Source organism: Rhea pennata, chromosome 3 (genome assembly GCF_028389875.1).
Source record: "Rhea pennata isolate bPtePen1 chromosome 3, bPtePen1.pri, whole genome shotgun sequence".
Taxonomy (NCBI): Eukaryota; Metazoa; Chordata; class Aves; order Rheiformes; family Rheidae; genus Rhea; species Rhea pennata.
In genome coordinates, this window is record NC_084665.1 from 92,044,252 (window position 1) to 92,064,858 (window position 20,607).

Genomic DNA, 20,607 nt, shown 5'->3' on the forward strand with positions numbered 1-20,607 from the left:
GACTGTCCATGTTACTTTAAATAACTGGGTCTTATGAAGTTTTTATAGGCAGAAAAAATTTACTAGACGATATCTAGACTGTTTCAAGAAACTGAGGTGGACCTATCATTTTTTGATGCTGTGTGGCCTGAATTTCACATCTATGATTAAAGTACCATAAATAAAGACACTTCTAGAAAAGCATCAAAGGATGAATGGAATAATAATGTGTCGGCCTCACACCCATCTGTTATCTGCATAATTAAATCAAGGATGTGGATAGAAGTTTATTAAAAAAGGCATTATCTTTGAATATGCAATTAGAAAGAATTGTAAAATAACCACAAACCTAAGTACTAATCTTTCTTCTGTTTGGGAGGTGGCTGATTAAATCCTACATTAAAAGTCTTGCTTATTCCTAGGTCAGTCTGATGTCCTTGACTAAATGTATTTCAAGCCTTGTTAAGGTCACTGTAAAAAAAAAAAAAAAAAAAAAAAAAAATAGAGCTTAGATTGTATTTGCAAACATCCACAACCTAAGTTGCTCCACCATCACCTGTATTTTCTACTTACCCTCCTACCTGTTTTTATGTACTACTGCAGTAATGCCAGAGAGAGGAAACTAGTTTCAGTAAAATCATCTCCGCTAGAAGACATATGCAACCTCCTCCCCCCACCTGAACAAAGCAAACACCAGGCAGATCTTAAGAACTTTCCACACTTAACATTACTGTGCTTGAAGAATTGCATTAGAACAGCCACATTTTACTACTCAGGAAGTATTTTTTCACTTTCTGTTTTGAAGCATGGTTCATGTGGACGCATGCTATCAAATAATTGACATACTTTAATCCCTCTATTGTATGTGAGCTCTCAAATTTCAGTTTCAGCAACATCTGGACATAACTTATAAGGGAATGTGACTTGCCTAATATTTGTGAAGGGCATCAAGATGCTTAGACAGAGCTGGAGAGACAGGAGGCAAGAGAAGGGCAAATGAGACTTTGCTGGTGGAATAACTGCTAGAAATATTTCCCCTAGTCACACAATTCTCATTCATACCTGGAGAAGGTGTTTTGTGGATGGTAAAAAGATTAGAAAAGCAATCTTTTCAGTTTTATTAAGATAAATAATAATAAATAAATAATGTTTCTTTTATGTATGTACAAACTCTTCATCACGGACTTTTAAACCATGGCTATGGCATGTCAGTACTCACTAATGCTATTTTTAGTAATTCCCGATGTTCATATGCTAAAGACCTTTGCCATCATTCCAGACTTCAAACTGTGTGAATATATGGAAAATAGGAGCTTGTGCAAGTAGAATTATCTTTCAGGAAGCCATGACCCAAAGCCCTATTGCAATGAGAGAATTCATATAATTAGGATTCAGCTATGTACTTTCCATTCCCACTTACGTGTGAAGTATCTTCCACAGCTGTCACACCAGACTGCATGAAGATTAGCTTTTGCCTCCTTTTACAACACTTCATAATTTGCAGCATGCTACTCCTGTTCCTTCATACCAGGGAATCTCCTTCTCCCAGATGTTTGTGTACGTTGACTCCCGTTCGTGGCATCAAGGGCCTCTTCTGTGCTCAAAGACCAGAGTGGGTGAGCTGTAACATGTAACCTCAGCTTGGGTGCTGGAGATGGGAATTCAGCTCTGGCCTTACTTCTGGATTTCTGAATCCGTTCTGGTCTACTTCTTCCCCAGTCACTCAGATCCTTCTGGTCCTTCTCAAATTCCAGGCCATGGATTACTGTCAACGTAACAGGAGAGGAAAAAAAAAAACAAAACAAAAAAAAAACACCTTTGCTGGAGAAATAGATCTGATTCCTAACCTGAGGAAGGCACTGATTTTACTGGGCTCTGTACCAGTGGCTCAGCCCTCAGTTTAACAGGATTGCAAACAGACCTTTCTGTGTGTCTCACAGAGCTCATAAGCCAGAGCAGCTCACCGGACCCAAGTTTACACCAATACAGCAAGCGAGAAAGTGGAAAGGCTAAAGAAAGTCTGCGGTGCGTTCAGTCCTTCATAGCTGCCACAAAGAAGAGCTCTCCAGGACACCTGCGTGAACGATGCCTGCAGCAGGACCTACCCCTTATATGCCTTGTGGGAGATTCCTCGTGAGCCAGATATACACGCTCATGCACGATGATTTTTTCCCGACCTGTATGTAAGGCTGATGGTGCAGAAGGGCTTGCCATACAGTGATTTCAGCCTGAAGAAAGCTTCCTTTTTAGCACTAATGTAATAGAAGATAACAAATGGGTTTATTTCGCAGTGTTCACATTAGATTATGATTCCTGTTCATTCAGCATAATTACACTTGTGACATGTTCATACACATAATTACACTTGTGACATGTTCATATGCCAGCATTTGCTTCCTCACGCACCAAACTCATCAAAACGGTGCCTGGATGGCAAGTCCTAAATGTCAAGTTACTTACTCAGGTCTTGCAGAAGCTTAGCTCTTTCTTGAGCTAATAAATGTCTTGTATTTCTGCAAGTTTGATAAAGCACAGTGCAGGATGGTGGATTTACAAGCACTGATAGATGGTATTTCATAGAATCATAGAATGGTGAGGTTGGAAGGGACCTCTGGAGGTCATCTAGTCCAACCCTCAGCATAGCCCGTACGGGGACTGAACACGTGACCTTGGCGTTAGTGTCACCACGCTCTAACCAACTGAGCTAAACCTGGCCCACAAGTGGCAATATTTAAAAAAGTAGGGCACATGGGAACCCACACGTAACAGCTGTTTCACTCAGTGCAGTTTGCTTATTTTCACAATACTCTCTAGTCCAGTCTCCTTGCTTGGTATTCCCAAGGTCATCACATCACAACTTTGAGCAGTAGGTCATTTAACCTGCTTACTGCTATCAGAGATGAAAAGAGATTTTTTAATGCTTACTTTCAATTTATTTTTCTTTAGCTTCCGTTTGTGTTCCCCTTATCCAATCCAAGACTGAAGCTAAAAAAGAAGCTTCTGTTATCTTGGTTATTTATGATTTTGGTCACTTCTATTAAATCCCTACTTACAAACATAGTTTTCCAACTTGTTCTCATAACTCATTTCTTTTAAACTTAGGATTAGTGCTGTTCTTCTTGATCCTTTCCAAATTTTTTCAAGCGCTGCGCTTGCAGCGTTTTTGTGGGTTTTTTTTTTAAAGTTTTTTTTTTTTTTTTTGGTAAAACCCTTGCAAGGAAAAATAAGAAATCATAGGAAGTAGTTTGACCAAAGATAATGTCCAGGATAATATCTATTGCTCTTTTGCTTTCTCTTAACTAAATTGGAAGATCACAGGGGAGGAAACTTCTGAATACCTCATTTAAATATTCAAAATTTTCAGATCAAATCTCAGTTGTGTGGTGCTTGTCTTTTTGTAGGAAAGCCAGTACTAAACCTATATTTAGGTTGAGTATTATGTGCTATTATAAAAACTCTTGGAGCCTTTTTATAAGAAAGTCTAATACCTCTGTTGTTTGTATTAGGCTTTTGCGACTTTCAGCTGAAGAAAAGTGCTTGGGGTAGATAATGCTTTTCCCTCTCCACCTCTGCCTATGAAAATGCATTTATACATAGCTGAGATACAAGTTGTTAAATCGCTATTCCTTTTGCTTGTTCTCTTCTGGAAGGACTTGGCATTGGATCGAGCTCATAAGCGGCCGTTGACCAGCGCCAGCCTTCGGCGGTGGTGGGAGCTTGCCAGCCCCAAGAAGAGCAGCCAGCAGCAAATCCTGGAGTTTCAGTGTCTGCCGATACCTGCAGCCCTCACTGAGGACGCCGGCAGCAAGGGCCTCCCTCCTGGAAAAGGATCTTCTAATTCGGGGAGAAGAATTTATCTTTATCTTCTTTTTTCTCATGAGCGGTGCATTAAAGTGCCCTTGAACTGCATTAGGATTTGTGTTCTGCAGCCACAAATACAATTTAATTTTAAAGGACTAGTTATTTTAAATATATTTATGGTTAATTAAATGCATATTGGATCTCACTTGTTTTTAAATGCCGCGAGGAAGACTTCTCGGCAGCTTCCTTTGGAGGCTGGGAGAGGGAAGGGAGCTGCCTGCAATGTCCCCAGCTGTTTGCGTGGGGCTTGTTTGGGCTTGACATGCAACCAGAAGCAAAGCAGGGCTGGCAGGTTGGAGAACTTTATCCCATACCAAGACATGACTTAAACTCACCCAGTTACAGACACTGTTGTGTAGACACAGCCCTTGCTGTCCAGCTAACAGATCTCACATGCCCTTCGTGCACGTAATGGTTCTCTGTGTTAGCTGAGCTGATGTATAGCATTAACCTCATGCCTGGGTTAGACGTACACTCCTCTTGAGCCATTTTTGCTAATGTCAATTTGAACTCTGCAGCAGTGTTTTATGGGGCATAAATCAAGGCATAAGTTACTGAGCCACCCATTTCTTCCCTTGTCTTGTTGATTCTGGAGATAACAACTATAAAAGCAGAGTTTTTCCAGTCCTGAATGCTTTGAAACACTCATCTGTCTTTTCCAGCTCTCTCTAAGGAGATGAATGTTCCAATGAACAATAGGCAAAAGGCACTTTTAAAAGGGAAAAGCCTTAAGATTCTTCGTGTTTCCAATTAGCTTTCAATTCCCTTAGCATTTTCCTGCGTGATGGTTGTAGGATAGTCTGCCTTGCAGTCAGTGTTGCCAGTGAAAACATGGTCTTCATTGATCAGGACGATTTTTTAGTAAGTATGCTTATTCCAAGTTGCTTGGGATCTTTGTACTTTGGTCAGGGGTGGAACGGTCTGAAATAGTCCTGAAATAACGGAAGTAATATGAAGTAACCTTTTCACCATATTAGAACCTTTCTTTTGCTTTCTGAAGCTCATTTACTTTTCTACTTCAAAAAGAATATTATACAGCTTAGGATATCCTCCTCTTTATCTTTTCTACAGAAATCACCTTTTCTGCATCTCTGCTTTAACTTTTCCTTTCACAATATTTTTCTAAAACCTTTAGCTTTTCAAAGGAAGCTATATAAAAGCAGCTTCTCCAAGCCCTTTGCTAGAGAAAAATGCTTCATCAGTCTGTTGTAATGAGACTTATTCTCTTTCTCCTAATGCGTCAGTAGGGCTAGATCCTCAGTGCTTGGGTGACTAGTACTCTATAAATATCTTTTTGATAGACAAATTACAAACTGCTATGCACTAGAGCAGGTTTTACATGTTCTGTGCAGTGAAAGGCAAGGGAACTAACCCCCGAAAGCACCCAGTCACTGGTGCAATGAAGTATGTCAGAACGACTTGGTTTGCTAGCTATTATCACAGCTATTTTCTTTTCCTAAGCACAAGGATAAAAGTATGGTAATTCTTGTTGGTAAATGCCACTTCATAAAGGGAACTGCTGTGCTTCCCAAGGACTCTCACTGCCGTGTAACCGCTGCCTATTTGCCAAATGCTATTTGACTAATGCAGGCTGTATTTTTTAAGCTATCAAACATCCCGGGCAGTTCTCACCTCTGTCTGGGGTGGGGGAGAAGGCTGAAGGGACATTTCCCCAAGCTTTGCAGTGCCATAGAGGTGGTATATAGGTGGTATTTTTAGTTATCAAATACCCCAAACAGAGGCATTGACTGAAACAAGCAGGGCAGTCAAAAAAAGGTATAAGAAAAAGCGTTGTGAAAACAGGTAGCAAATGCCTGGAACATGTTGCCGCTGGACTTTGTTGAGGCAGCGTCAGCAGGTTGAGCAAGGAATTAGACACATTTATGGCCAACAACTATATAAGCCACATTTATGGCCAACAAGTATATAAACAGACACTAAAAGGAATAGACAGGGATCTAATATAACGACAGCCTGAGAATGTGGTGAGGCCCATGCGTGCCCATAAATAGCCTCTTCTATTGCCACCATTGGACAGACTACTGGGCTGACTGGACCACTGATCTAAGCCAGCAGCATGGCATGCTCTTAAATATGGAAAATACAAAGTGCTACTTCTGCCCTAGCTGCCCACACAGAAAGCTTTGCTATGCCATCATGGAGGGCAGGATGAGGGAATTAGGACATTAGGACAACTGACATTAGCACTGAGTTTTTTTTTTTTTTTTTTTAAAAAAAAAAGGAAGTACAAATTGTAGAAAAGCATACTTCCAGATTAGGAAGGGTATTATTCTGAAGCTTGACTGTTTACTGGTATGCATTATTTTATACACAGATGTTTTTATTGATGTGAGTTATACTTTTCTTAAATTCTTTTTCATTTTGTCCAAAGCTTCACATGTTTGGTGAAAACAGCTAGTTAAGAAATCCAGTGAGGCGGTTTGAATTGTGGTGCCTATATTTGCCTGTGTTGTTTTACAGCTGCCTTATTCTATATTGGGATCTGTTTCTTTCTCTTCTCTTCTCCAGAAGTCTTTGGAGTTTTAGCAATAACTAGAAGATACAAATACAATTACAAGAAACCACTTTGTTTACAGCTCCCTTCCCTCTGCTGAGAGCTCTTCCCAGTGGAAGATTTAATTTAGTTATCACTTTCTGCTGAGGAAAGCACGTTTTTAGGTTTTGCCTTTATTTTAAGCGCAATTTCTATCCTCTTCTTGTTGAATCTAAAATGCAGTCTCTATTCTTTCCATGTCATTCATCACAGCCTTAACAGGGAGAGACTGAGGACAGGTTCCCCTGGGAGACATCTGTGCAAACATCGCTCTTGCGTTTCTATCCATCAGGTTTTAATCTGCACCCTTACTTTTTTCATTTTTCCCTTTGTGTTATGCTTCTCAGAGCTTGTGCAGCAAGCTCTGATTTCTTTATTTATACCCATTATAAACTGCCCAGAAGCCACAGCCATTGACTGAGATCCCATCGTGTGAGAGGCGAGAGACAGCTGCACTCTCCAAAGTTATATTCTTGGGGTGGGTTTAAAAGCAGTTGTACCTTCAAAACCCTAAGGAAAAAAAAAAAACAATAGCTGTATACAGCTGTCCGATTCTTAAAAAAAGCATTCCAGGATAAATTAGGGCTTATCCCATAAAGTAGTTCCTGAGGTAAAAATGCAGAACTCTGGTATCACATTACTGGAAAAGGGGTAAAGACAAAAGGAGCCACTGTGTTGCATTTATAAAGCTGATCTTCTCTGTATTTTATTTAGTATCTAACTTGAGTTGATGTTGGTAACAGAATAGTTCTCAGAGCAAGAAGTGAGGAGTAGGACTTACTCTGTTACTCTGGTATATATATATATACAAAAAGTTTGTAGAGATCATGACTTTCCTTAGAAGTATCCAGGTGTTTTGGCAGCAATAAATATGTCTCGAATTCTGGAGAACCAAAATTGAAGACTATATTCCTAAATGGCCGATTTTCAAAAATGTTGATGCCCACAATTTGCATTAGCTTCACAAGAAATTCAGCATCATTTGAAAAAAGCAGGACACTAGTTAGGTGCTTCAAGTCAATCATGCAGCTCCATAGACCAAATTCCTGGCACCTGCAGAAGTGACTTCTATAACATGAAGCTCTAGCTGGTTTCTTCTGAGGACTTTCCTTTCCTCTTGCTAACAGAGGCTTTATGGTTCTGATTTATTCTGAGCTTTATTCTCTGTATTTTTTAGTCTTTAATAGAGTCTTATATTGTAATCACAGCTGAAATCTGCAGATTATGCTGCCACAATAAATTATTCAGATGTGCTACTTAGACTTCATTTTACTGAAATGGTTCCATCTCTATCTGGATTGACAGTTATTTCTGAGTATCATTTAGCCTTTCACATCACAAATCAGGGCTCCTGCCTATTGCCAGTTCCAGTTTCTAGTGCCAGATGGGAATCTGGCATTGTAACGGGGAGCAGTTGAGTAGGACACACTGCCTTTTTTTAGTATCAAATCTATAAGACTCACAAAGAAAAACAGCTTCTTTTATCCACTGAGCTCAAACTTACATATTCTCTAAATCATTTTAACTTCTCAAATGTCAAGATGACTTTAATAGACCTAATTGAGCAGAAAACCGAGCTGGAACTCAAGTGCAGCGTTGGAGCTTTCAGTGGGGTACAAAACATTGTTTTGAATAGCCACTCTATTGAACAAAAGAAAGTTAAAAACGATGTCATGCAGACAGATGTGCTTGTGCCCCGTGCCCGCGGCGGAGGTGGCACGAGCCTGCCCCGTGCCAACGCAGGGGACGCCGCAGCGGTTGGCAGGAACCACCCAAGAAGGACGGGGCGAGCAGGGCTTCTTGCATCTGCCGTCTAAGCTTGGTGCTTTGGCTCCCAGCTCCCCCCTCCTTTATCGTCACCGCACGTGTAAGAGCGGATGGTGAAGGGAGGTGATCTCAGGCTGGAAATGCCTACGCTCATCTGCAGGTACTGCCTAGCAAGCAAGCAGTGCTCAAAGATAGTCCCTCGGTGACAAGCTTTTACTAACCTAAATTTTGTTTCATGACTGACAGAAGTTACTTTGCCTAATCAATAGCACTTTTTGGCTTGTGATTACAATATTCTCTTGCAGCAAATTTCCCTCTCTTAAGGCTAACGTGTTTGACCAGGCTTTTCTTCTCCTTGAGGGAGTTTTTTTGCAGTTGTCTTCCTTAGGAAACACACAAATGCCTACCTATCTTCTGCTGCTGCCAGAAATCCAGCTAGAGCATTTCAAGAAAAAATGCAACATGATACTGGGCTTTTAAAATGCATTAAGTCTGAACGTATCTCTTCTTATTCTATTTCTTCCAAAATATAGTGTCACAGGTTTATCTCTGAGAAATCATGGCAAGTAATTCCAGTGTTTCTGCCAAAGCTCATCTCAGCTGCTTAGATTTTAACTAGACACCACCAGAAACAGTGAGTACTAGCAGCAGTCTGTATTTAAACTAGGTTCATATGAAGCATCACAAAACTCTAATCCCTCCATCTGCATTTACTATTCCTCCTTCTCCTCAATTTAAAGTGCGTATCTTTCTCACAGCTAACATCTTTCTCCCTGTTTGCCAAAGGGGTTCTCTCTTCTAGCAAGGGGGCTACTAACTCACATTCATTATAATAGTATTTTTGCTTTCATTTCTCAAGTATTACAACTCTCCTGGCAGAAGTCAGTTAACTGGCAAATTCAGTTTGTGTATATGCTCATCTTAAATGTCTGCTTCCTAATCAGAAGGAAAAAAGTTGTGAAGTGATGAGTGATGCATTTTTTTCAATTTTTGACTTGGATGGAAGCCTCACATCCAATCTTTTTCCTCCCTCTCCCCATTTTTTTCCAAAATAGAATAAAATGAATGTTTTTTTCTCACATTTAATTATATCTGTGAATGGAGAAATAGGATCCCCAAGGCAGGGTACAGTTGCTAACTAGCACATTCCCACAAGGGTTATATATTAACGAATACCTGGTTTGAGCCAGAAGTTGTTCTGAATATTTGATATTGATGATCCTGAGCAAACAACAGCCTTGAACACAGGCATTTGTGGGCATTTAGCAGTGGAAGCAGCAGTTGAGAGAGAGCTGGAATCCTAAGGATTAAGGCATCCAAATATATTTATATACAAAACATAGTTTACGTACTTAAATAAATGATAGCGAAGTAGCACTTGACGGGAAGCTGGAATGCCGAGCAAGTAGGAGGATGGGAGGGAAAGCATCCGCTTATGCCAGCGGCATTCCAGCTATCTGAGTCTACAAAGCCCGGAGGTATATGTGTGTGTGTCTGCATACATACGTAGGTAATGCTTTTTACTGCCCTTTCTTGGGACTTAGAAGGATATGAGAATGAGGATGAGGATGAGTCCTGACTCAGTCTACACAGATTAAATAGCCAATATAACACAATTTATTAAAATGAATTATATGGCCAACTCCACTGTCGCAAGCTCTGCAATAACTTTGTCGTCTGGTTCTTGCCAAGTGAGGACAGCATCGTTGTTTTGTCATATTGTATTGCATTCATCTGCAGCCTGCCATAAACAAGTTCGTGTTCAGCTTTATCCCAAACAGACCACAATTTGCCCTTTGCTTGACTCAGCCTGTTACGTTTGAAGTTCCTGGAGAACAAATTCTAATTATGGGAGGCAAGTTTTCATGGATGTAGCCTTAAATGGCTGGAATAAGAGCTCTTATTCTATTAAAAACAGATTTTAAAATTGCAGATTTAAGCTATATTGGATCTCTGACCTCAAACTGTATCAATGTAAAAGTCACTGAACAAAGTGATCACTTAACTTGTGCACCAGAATATTAAAAGTGAGTCAGTTCTACCTGACTTTACAAGAGGGATATTGTAACACAACTCTAGGCTAATATTGCCTCATGCTGTAATCTGGTGTCAAGCACTTCCCTGCAAAAACCTAAATATGTGAGTCACTGATAACCAAAATGTGACAAAGGACTGGAGGCACAAAGAGCTGCAAAACCCCAAACGGGGAAACCACACCAAAACTTGTAACAAGATGACGATGGGCAGATGGGTCTGGATAGTGCTTCCAAGACTCAACAAATAAAAGGGACAAGTCTGAATGGGAAATTTGGACTTTACTGAACCCACTGACTGGTCTGAGACACTTGCCCACTAAAACCATGCTCTGGTTCCTGCAAGTTTGCCTGGTATCTGTCCTTCTGTAAGTACTTGCATGCTTACATATTCACGCTAGCTTGATATTATTGGAGAGCTAAGTTCATTTTTGTTTTGACTGGAATTGTGATAATATTTGCTTGCCTTTACCCTTATTCTGTAATTTTGCAGTAAACTAGTTAGCCTTAAACTGCTAGTCTCAGTTCCGTTATCACATCCCAAACCAATATTATAACCAAGCCTTCCATACAGATACTGAGACACTGAACCAAGGGCCTGATCGTGTTCACATTAAGGTTCATTAATCCCATGGAGGAGCATATGGAGAAAAAGAAAAAGAAATTATATTTGGAGTTTCCAGAAAAAATAAAATGTGTTATGACCCATTTTTTCCTAAGAGCAAGTCAAAGTTTTCACAGAATCATGTCGCTTTTAGAGCTCAAAAAAGGAAAAACAATTTACTTTAAACAAGGGTGCTTTTCCTTACTATCAGACAGCATTATTGCCATCTAGAATTTGTACTAAATAGCCCTAAATATTTCAGTGGCCTCAGTATACTAATCAGATGTTTGTTTTCTGTACTAACTATATTTATTTCTGGTTGCTGAGGCTTCTGTGAGAAGGGGCTGTGTGGTGCAAATGGCTCCTTTTTGGCGAAAGCTGTCCAAGGAGCACTGTCCAAAGAGTACGTCCAGATCTAAGAACTTCTCTTCTCCAAAGCTTAAACACCCGAAGGTGCTGCAAGCACAAGGCTCGCTGTCTTTTCAGGCACTGGCTAAACTAAGAGGCACTCGCAAGTTAATATTTTCCCTTGTGATTTCCTATTCTTAGGTGGCTGAGTTGAGTCAACCCTGTGGAGTGGTAAAACTCCTTGCCTGTACCCTCGCTTTCTCTGCTCGCCGCTGTTATTGGCAATAGCAACAAGCCGCCCTCTTCCCTCCTCATTTCTGCCCATGGCTGTAGGGGCACTTAATGAGAAAAGAGACTCCTTTAATCACTCCCAGCCTAAGGCGACCGGTGTGCAAATCACCTGGAGCATGGGCCTGTCTCTGCTGGGTGTTTCTCTGGGGAAGGATCAGTACAAATAGGTATGTCTTCATGCTTTCTAAAATGATGACCAGCAAAGTTTAAGCCTTTCCTGACCATTGAGAGATGCATTCACACAACTCCTACTGTGGTAGAGGCAGGCAGCAGAAGTATCTACCACACACCACAAACATTTCCCTACTGAACCTTGGACAACAGCAAAAACTAAAAATAACCATCAGGATCTGCTAATGCTCATCTGTAAGACTCTTTTGGCTTTTATCAAAAATATTGGGAATGCAGATTGATAAGTAGATTTGTTAGTGAGAACTCTTTTACTGGTGGATTTTTCTAACTGTAACAATTCAGCATAAAGAGAATATGAAAAATACGATCACAACTAACTTATTCGGTAGACCTGGCAGGATTTAATGGCTGAAGTCCTCCCTACCTAGCCTATACTCTTTCAGAAGGTGTATTTTCTGAATCAGAGAAAATCAATGAATAGCAGAGATAATACTCTGAGCAAGCAGGGTAGGAGGGGCAAAGAAAAAAAAAGAGGGAATTTCTATCCAAGAGGCAGTCCAGGTTTTGTCAAGCCAAGTTCAACCAGCATAAGTTGTGTTGTGTACATGGAGACTAATGTGGCAGAAAAGAAAATGGTCCCGGGGAAAGACAATGCCTTGAGAAATTTAGACTTCTTATTTCAACAAACCCTAGAAAACACCTGGAATGTGAAGGAGTTGGGTTTTATTTCATTTTTGATGGTGCATGGTTTGGAGGCTGTGACTCTCTATTCTTTAGGAGTTGATGAGGACCAATGACCTCAGCCTCCCTTGCTGCTGCTGCTGCCGGAGGTGGCAGTTTTATACACATCTGCCTGGCATCACGTGGGGGGATGCCTCGGTAGCACACGTATATTTTGAAAACTGGTAATATGTTGCTGAACCTTTCATTTGACATTCAAATTTCAAACAGATTCCATCTCTTAAGTAGGTTAGATGAGAAAAAACAGGGGAAACTACAGGAGAAGGATGCAAAGGTGCTCAAGCTCTTGGTAAAGAAAGAAAAGAAAGATTATAAAACTTTCCAAAGCATTTATTAGTGTCCTGAAATTTTTATAAGGCTAATTATTCTGTTCTACTTTTTTCCTGATATCAAGGGGCAGCATTAAAATTTTCACTCTTACAACACAATGAAGAATCCAATAAATAAAGGGTATTTCACTTATATAAGTACTCCATGTATCCCTGCAAAGCAGGAAAACATGATTTGATTACACATTTTAAAACTAATTTACTGTGAATTACCATAACATTCTGCAAACGGTTCCCTTCAGTTGGTTGCTTTTGCAGATGGAAACTTATGTTGTTCATTTTTTTCTCAAAAAACCCAATTCCTCAATTTTTTGTGATGTTTCATACTTCCTTTGTTTCTTTGCGTAGTTATTCTAACACAAAATAAATGGAAAATGTCACACCTTTCCAACAGAGTGCTTCGTCATAACAAATGTCTTTTGGGAATTACTTTGGAAAATATGAGAACAGCAGTGAATTGATTATTTGGCAAGAAGCCTAGCCTCGCAGAATATATAGTTTAGGTGAGAATGAAGGTTTCTGGAATATTTTATCATCCAATCCTGTCTCATTCCATCAGAAACTTCCTCATAAACAGTAACCTGAAATAATGTAAGCACACATTGTTATTGCTTTTTAACTTTTTCCACCTGCCATTGGTCATAAATACTTAAGACACTTGAGAAATGAAGTGCCTGGTGAGTTCTTCTTTTTATAAACATGCTTATTCTATCTTCCTTATACCGAGCAAAGTAATTATAGTAATTGGTTAAATTAATTAAAATAAATTATTGACTAAAATTAATAATTACTCTGTGTCCTTGAAAGAACCAAACCCGCTTAATTTCTAGGAAAAATGCATAGCTACTTCTACATGCGCAAAACCAAGATGCCTATCCTCTGCAGGGGCATTCCCATCCTTGAAATGCAGTCTGTGCTGGCTATTGCATAGTGTGCATCTTTGTCTAATAATGCTGTACATCCTGATACTGCATAAAGAAAAAGCTGTTTGGCAGGTCTCTGGTGCCCTTACAATGCACACTGACTGCATCTCACCGTTGGTTCATGATTCTCCACTGGCCTTGGTCTATACCCCCGTGGATACAGTGGATGAAAACACGAATGCACTGAAGTGCACCAATGCATTCGGAAGCGTTGAAAGACACCAACAGAGGCAAATGATTTTTTTCTAGCCCAGGAGCACCTACACAAACATGTGCAGATGTGTCCTTTGGGCACGATACTGCCCATAGTCTCTTGGTCTGACGCCAAGGTGAGCAGCATCATATAGTAAGGAGATGGTCTAAGAGCAGTGAAAGCACCAGAAAGTGCTGGTGAGTATTTTTAAGAAGGACCTTTTTAGGGGCATTGTCAAGGACTAGGGCTGTCTGCTAGGGCCTTTCTTACTTTCTAACCCTCATGTGGGCTTTTTTATTTCATTCATTGTAAATGAAAGATAAAAACTGAACTTCCTCCCCCCCTGCCTCAAGCTCTAAGGTTCTGCCTCATTATATTCAGCCTGTACGAATGACAGACGATGTAGAGACAAACACGGTGGAACACGGTGTTTTGTTTGTCTTGGCATTAATGAGGGCTTGGAATGCTGATGTGTTGGCAAATCTATTTTCGTTTTCATCTTTTGCATAGATATTACTGTATAATGCCCCGTGGAGGAAACTGGAATTTAACATCTAAATATTTTAATATTCAACAAATAGTCATACTTATGAAATAGCAGAAGAAATGATTTTTCCCCTTAAGACACAGCAGTGAATTCTGGTTTGGGTTCTTGCAAGCTATTGTAATGTTTGTGCTAATTTTTCCCTTCAGTAATTTAGAGTTGGTATGTGTTAATTCTTCAGGAAATAGGTCTTAATTTGTTCTTTTAATTTAGGAGGCCACCTCCAAAATGACGTACACTGAGAGAAAGGGTTTTGGTATCCTTTCATTTTGGCAGTGAAAGATTTCACAAGTGCCTGGAGCTGAATCAGCACAAATTCCAAGTGTAAATAAGATGCTTGTTTTTAACTTGCTGTAGTGAGCCACGGGCATGAGACATTGTTGGTGCTGTGCGTTGCCCTGACCTGAAGTCTTTAATCAAAACTATGTGTCCCTCTAGAAGACAGGTGCTGGTGTAGCCTCATGATGTCGGTAATTTTGACCCCCAAATAACTGGATCGTATTCCATATTATGGAATCAAGATTATGAAGAACAGAATATGTAATCACAAACTTCCTTTCTGGTCTTAAAATATATCAATTAACTAACTTATTTGTTCACTTAATTAGATTTAGATAAATTATAGCGATATTCCTATATTCTGAGAATGGGAAGGAAGGGGGGAGAGAGAGAGATTGAGAGAGAAAGGCTTATAGTCTAGTGAGAAACAGTAACCTATCAACTGGTGTTAATTACTATTGCCCTTAGTGCGTGGTGGTGTGAATATAAAACCATTTTTATTGTACTTTGTTATCCAGAGTCCACCGAAGTTAAATGAAAGACTGTCACTGAGTGCAAGGGGCAATGCATAAGGCCCCAGGAACGCGGAAGAGGCGCTCCTTTCCTGGTGACCAGCCGTACAGATTTCTCATGGCCACAGCTGCATTCAGTAGGAATTTTGCTGGCATGAGATTAGCCAGAGAAGCCTGCTGGTATACAGCTCCTTAAACTCAGAGTGCAAATCATGTATCCACAATTACAAATAAATAAAGCAAGATGCTGCCACCATATGCCATCTCTATATGCACGGTGCTGAAAATCAAGGTTTCCATCTAGCTCTGTGACTACTACAATGGGCAATACATATATGGATAGATATCTTTCAGGATAAATTGTATTGAATGGAAGTGTTTCATAGGTTACAAAAGGTTTTTAGAGCATACAAGATCTGCTCCAGCTTGCAAGTATTTAATATACAAAACACACCGAGCTCCTCCTGGATTTATTTGCTTTGCTTCTAGCTCATTCTCTCTTACGTTGGAGCAACAATCTATCATGCAGTCTGCTCACTCTCCTCATTAAAGGGTTTTCAGTTTAACTCATTGTTATCCTCCGAGCAGTGTATTTCTTTCATAATACCTCTTGATTCGAGTAATCCCTTCCTGGAAAGCTGACTCACTGTGACTCTGTAACTAGCACATCCTTTATTTACAGCGTTACAATGACTTTTTCCCTCCACTTCGGTTTAAATCAACACAATTTAATTAATTCCTTCCTCAAGTATCTGTCAGTTGTACTGAGCAGACACTCTCAATTTTGCAGCAGGATGTGTAATGATGTTTACTGACTTGACCCAAGAGTCATTGACTGAAATGCTGCACCTTGTGCTCTATGTAGAGGGAATTGCCCTTCTACTATGAAACACAAAAAAAGCCATTTTGCTCCAGCTACTGACTGGCAGGCCCTAGATTTCATTCAAATCAATATTGTTTTGACTTGTTTGTTCCTTTTTGTGGGACTTCCTTTCCCCAAATCCAGATTAAAATTAAGAACGGAAAGATGACTTTAGAGTATTTCTTTCTGATTATACCTTCTATTGGGATGAGGCTCTCCTAGAGCACTGGAAGCCCATTCAAAAAGGGAAACATAACTTTCTGAACAACTTTGGAATAGTTTCTATCATGTGAATGATTTCCAGGTGATGATTTTCTCCAAATCTCTTAAAATCAAATTCATTTTTATTTCTCTCAATCTCACCCTACACAATCCCCAGCTCCAGGTACACATTTTTTTCATCTAATGCAATAAAATGAATTATATGCAGAGAGATTTTCCTCTATTTTCTTACTCTTTTTTAGTTTCCTTTTTTTTTTCACTTCATAACTTTTCAGTATTTCTACAATGCAATGTTTTAGAGGAACAAAGAAAAAAATTAAAGCTGGGATTAGTCATTATTCTGACACTGTTTAAAAACAGTACTCAAGCACAGGAAAGCTTTTAGAAATTCACAGAACCTGAAAAAAGTAAGCAAAATTAGAATTCATGCATTCTCTTGCATTCAGTGATACAGAAAGAACATAGGGAAAGAAAAATAAGAATAACACAAGCTTGTAAAACTTCTTGTTTAGTTTTCAGTACCTAGTATTGAATGAAAACATAACCATGAAGTTAAATGAAATGGAAATGTTTGTTCTGTTCTAAATACTAAATACTTCTAAATGTTCTAAATTCTAAATACTATTGCTGAAAACATCTCATGAATATTATGGAATTGAAGCCACCTAAGTCACCCTTAATTTGGGACTTTGTTTAAAACTCACATGTGTTACTTTAGCAGATAAAATTATGGCATGATCACTCTCTATTTTTTGCAAAATATCAAAGCAGCTGAAGAGCTTAAGAAGACTTGTGATGCTGGAACACTTAACCTCTATCTTCATGCAGAAGCTCTCATCAGCATGTCCCTGGGTATCCAGAGCAAAGCACTTTTCCAATCTCTGGTAGCATCTAGACCACCATGCACCTGGAGATGCAGCAGTCAAGGGACAGTTTGGAAGAAGCAGGTGTGAGCAGCTATGACTTTTAGCCTAGTGGTTAAGGTAGGCAGGTAGCAAGGAGGGGAAAGGGGAAAACATTTACATTAGACCATAAAAATTCTCCCTCCTTCTTATCAGAAAGGAGGCAGTGGTGAATCTGCCTTCCTGGCTGACTGAGAAAACAGACTGAGCCAGGATGTGCTGGACTCTCCTGGTTAAGGACTTAATCTGATGTCTTTGAAATCTAGATCTGTTTGACTATGAGACAAGCAAGAAGTGAGAAGTACTTATGTACTACAAGCATCACTGGGCATTTGAAGAAAGTCATGACCCAGGGAGCAATAGTGATGGCATGTTGTGGTCACCCAGCACAGTGTAACTTGGGTCCTCATTGCTTGAGAAGACTTATAGCTCTCCAGTTTAGCAGGCAAAGGCATGGAATGGGTAGAAGCATCTAAATGCCTTCAGACTAAAAATGAGGTGTGGCAATGTAGTTAATCATTCAAACATCCTTAGTTATGTGGTGGATTTTCTGCAATTCAGAGTCTTTAAGCTGGGACTATATATCTTCCTAAACATCTGCTCAACCAGAAGTTATGGCTTGCTGAATAAACCTCATGGCCAATTTCTCTTGTCTCTGGCATCTAGAGGTCAGACTGGAATATTATACCAAATTTCCTTCAGACCTGAAAGCTCGTTAATATATGTTCCTCTTGTTTTCTGGCCCATGTATGTTCTGGGGGTGGGAAAGCTGGTGAGAGCAGGCAGGGACTCTTCTGTGTGGTGGCTGCACCCTGTGCAGAGAAACACTCTGTACACAGGGGAATCCTCTGAGTTCTCCTGCTGCTTCAGATCCCTGTGTCATGGAAGCACAAGCTGACCAGAGATTTGGAACTGTTTTACTTTAGGAATTAGTACAATTGAGGTGTCTAAGGACTTTGCCACACTCCTTTTGCCTTTGAGCTCTCTTGCTGATGCTCACTGTGTTTTACACTGCATAAGATCATCCTCAGCTATTTGTACATTCTTAGGCCTGGTGACTGGGTTCCTGTTTCTTCATATTGCTATGATGAGGAAAAGAGCAGATACACAGTGCTGTTGATGGGAGTGATATTCTGAAAGAGATTAGATATGAAGGAATTGTTAAGAGCCTCCTGAGATCTTTCATATCATGTACACATCTCTTAACAACTTTGCAGAAGACGTAAAATTTGGCAAGTAAATGAGGACTAGTGCAGCACTGGGACAGGACAGGGTTCAGGGCCAGAGAAACCTATAAGCTCTTTGTTTTGTGAGGAGCCATGAAATGGTGAGGAAATGTGTTATGCTTGGAAAGATATGAAAGAGAGAGAGTAAACCTTATTGGTTTCACGCATATTTTCTTATACTTGCCAAAGAAGAAAAAGAGGTACTTGGATCAGACTTAATGTGTACTTGAAAAAATTCCTAGCAGAGTGCAAACATTTCTGAGAAATGAGAAAAGATCAGAATGGCAATTTTGTTTCCAAAAATTGCAAAAAAAGGTAATATAAAAGTAATGTACAATATGGTAATAGAGTGCTAAATAAGTTATTAGAATGCAAGAGTTGGAGAAATGCTAAACATATGCTAAGCTCTGTTCAATTTAAAAAGAAACACAAAGGTTTTGTAAAAAGTGCTAATGTGTTGCATATATTATCTTCTACCTGAAAAGGAACTGCTAACGATTTACAAAGAGAGTTATTGTAAGACTAATTTATTTAAAAGAGCTCTTTGAAACTAGCAGTGTGGGCCCATTTGGAGCTTGATTTAGGGTGAACTACTAAAACAATTGCCTCCAAATCAAGGAAACAGAGGAGCTCCACAAGATTAAAATGGAAAAGTTAATGTGTGTGTGGCTAAAAGAGCCACAACAGCTGCAAGAGACCATAACAGCCTTTGCATATGGACCCCTGCGAGTTGTAATGTCAGTTGTGATCAAACTCATGACACTTCTATTCTGAGACAAAATATTGTTTTTTCTAATTGGACCGTAATAGTTGTTAAGAATAAGGAGTGTCTCATGTGTGGAAACATCTGCAGTAGGAAAGAGAGACCATGGAAAACCTGAGATGGTTCATATCAAGGAGAGAGCCAACACTAAAAAACGATCTGAGGCTAGAAATATAAAATTACTGGTGTTATTTTATATCAAAAAGCATTTTCTTCAGACCTGTTCAGGTTCTAGGCAGGCTGACTCAGGAAGCTGGGTGGGGAGTGTCTGAGGAATTGTCACCAAGACTTCTAAAAATCTCCTTGGAGAGGGAATGAACCATTTTGAAAAGGGATCAAAGAGAAAGGCATGGACATCCTCCAGAAGCAAAAATTGGTATCTGAATGCTTTGGACTCCTGCAGGAGTGAGCAGACAGATGAACACAGTGGCATCAGCTGGTATGTGGAAAATGCCTCTACGTTGCCTGGTCACCGCTTGAAAGTTTCCCTTTAATCAAGTAGTCTCTGGAATTAGTGAGTTGTGGTTAATGGGAGGTTTGTATTTGCCTCATTTCTTAGCTTCTAGATGCAGCTTAGGGCTCAGAAGTTGATGCTCTGGGTATTTCTACTCTACAATCGTTGTCATGCCAGCAGTATCACAGCAGAGGGGAGCTCTTGCCAGCAATCCTGTGCCCATCCTCATCACAGTCACTTTTCTCGGTTGCTGTACACTAAGTGCCTAAGTAAAATCTACCTTGTATCCTCCTGTTGTAATCATGTCTTTAGAAATAAAAGACAATTCTTTTCACTCATTGGCATAAAAATGCAGTTTGTATGTATAAATGTTTACTTGCTCCTGCTCTTCATTCCTTAACATAATAATATTACACATTGTAATTGTTCCTCTTGTAACCAGTGTGATGAGCTAAAGAGAATTATGACATTAGGTAGCCTAAATAGAAGGCTAAAAGTAAACATCTTTAATAAATTTATTTTCAGTGACCAAAAAAAAAAAGAAAAAAAAAGAAAAAAAAAAGAAAGAAAGAAAAGAAAAGCTCATGGTATTTCCAAACTGAATTTTTTTGCAAGCTGGCTCATAGATTCCAGCTTTTAGATGATATTTTCCTATTTTGAAGTGTAGTTCTCTAAACACATAGTTTTGAAACTTGATTTAACTATCAGTCACTCCTTGCACATTACGAGCTGTCTACAGCTTGGAGTGCCTGGACCAGCTCTGCTTGTTCTGGCCACTCCTCGTACTTTGGTGGATCTCGATTGCAGATTTGCGCTGTATTCCCTAGGGTCAGTAGCACTGAAAAGGAGGGTCCAGGTCCCCTGCTTGGCTCCAGGATGCAGCCTCTTTGCTGTTCCGGGCTCCTCGTCCTTCTGCGGGGTGAGGGGAGCGGGGACAGTGCTCTGAGCGAGAGGCTCAGACGAGTGACGAAGCCTCACATGAAAGGGTTGGATGGCAACCTCCATGCCTGCCAACTAAATGGGGCGAAGCCCGATCGCCTACACTGATCAGCTCTCTTCTTTCTAACAGAGATGCAGTATAACTTCTC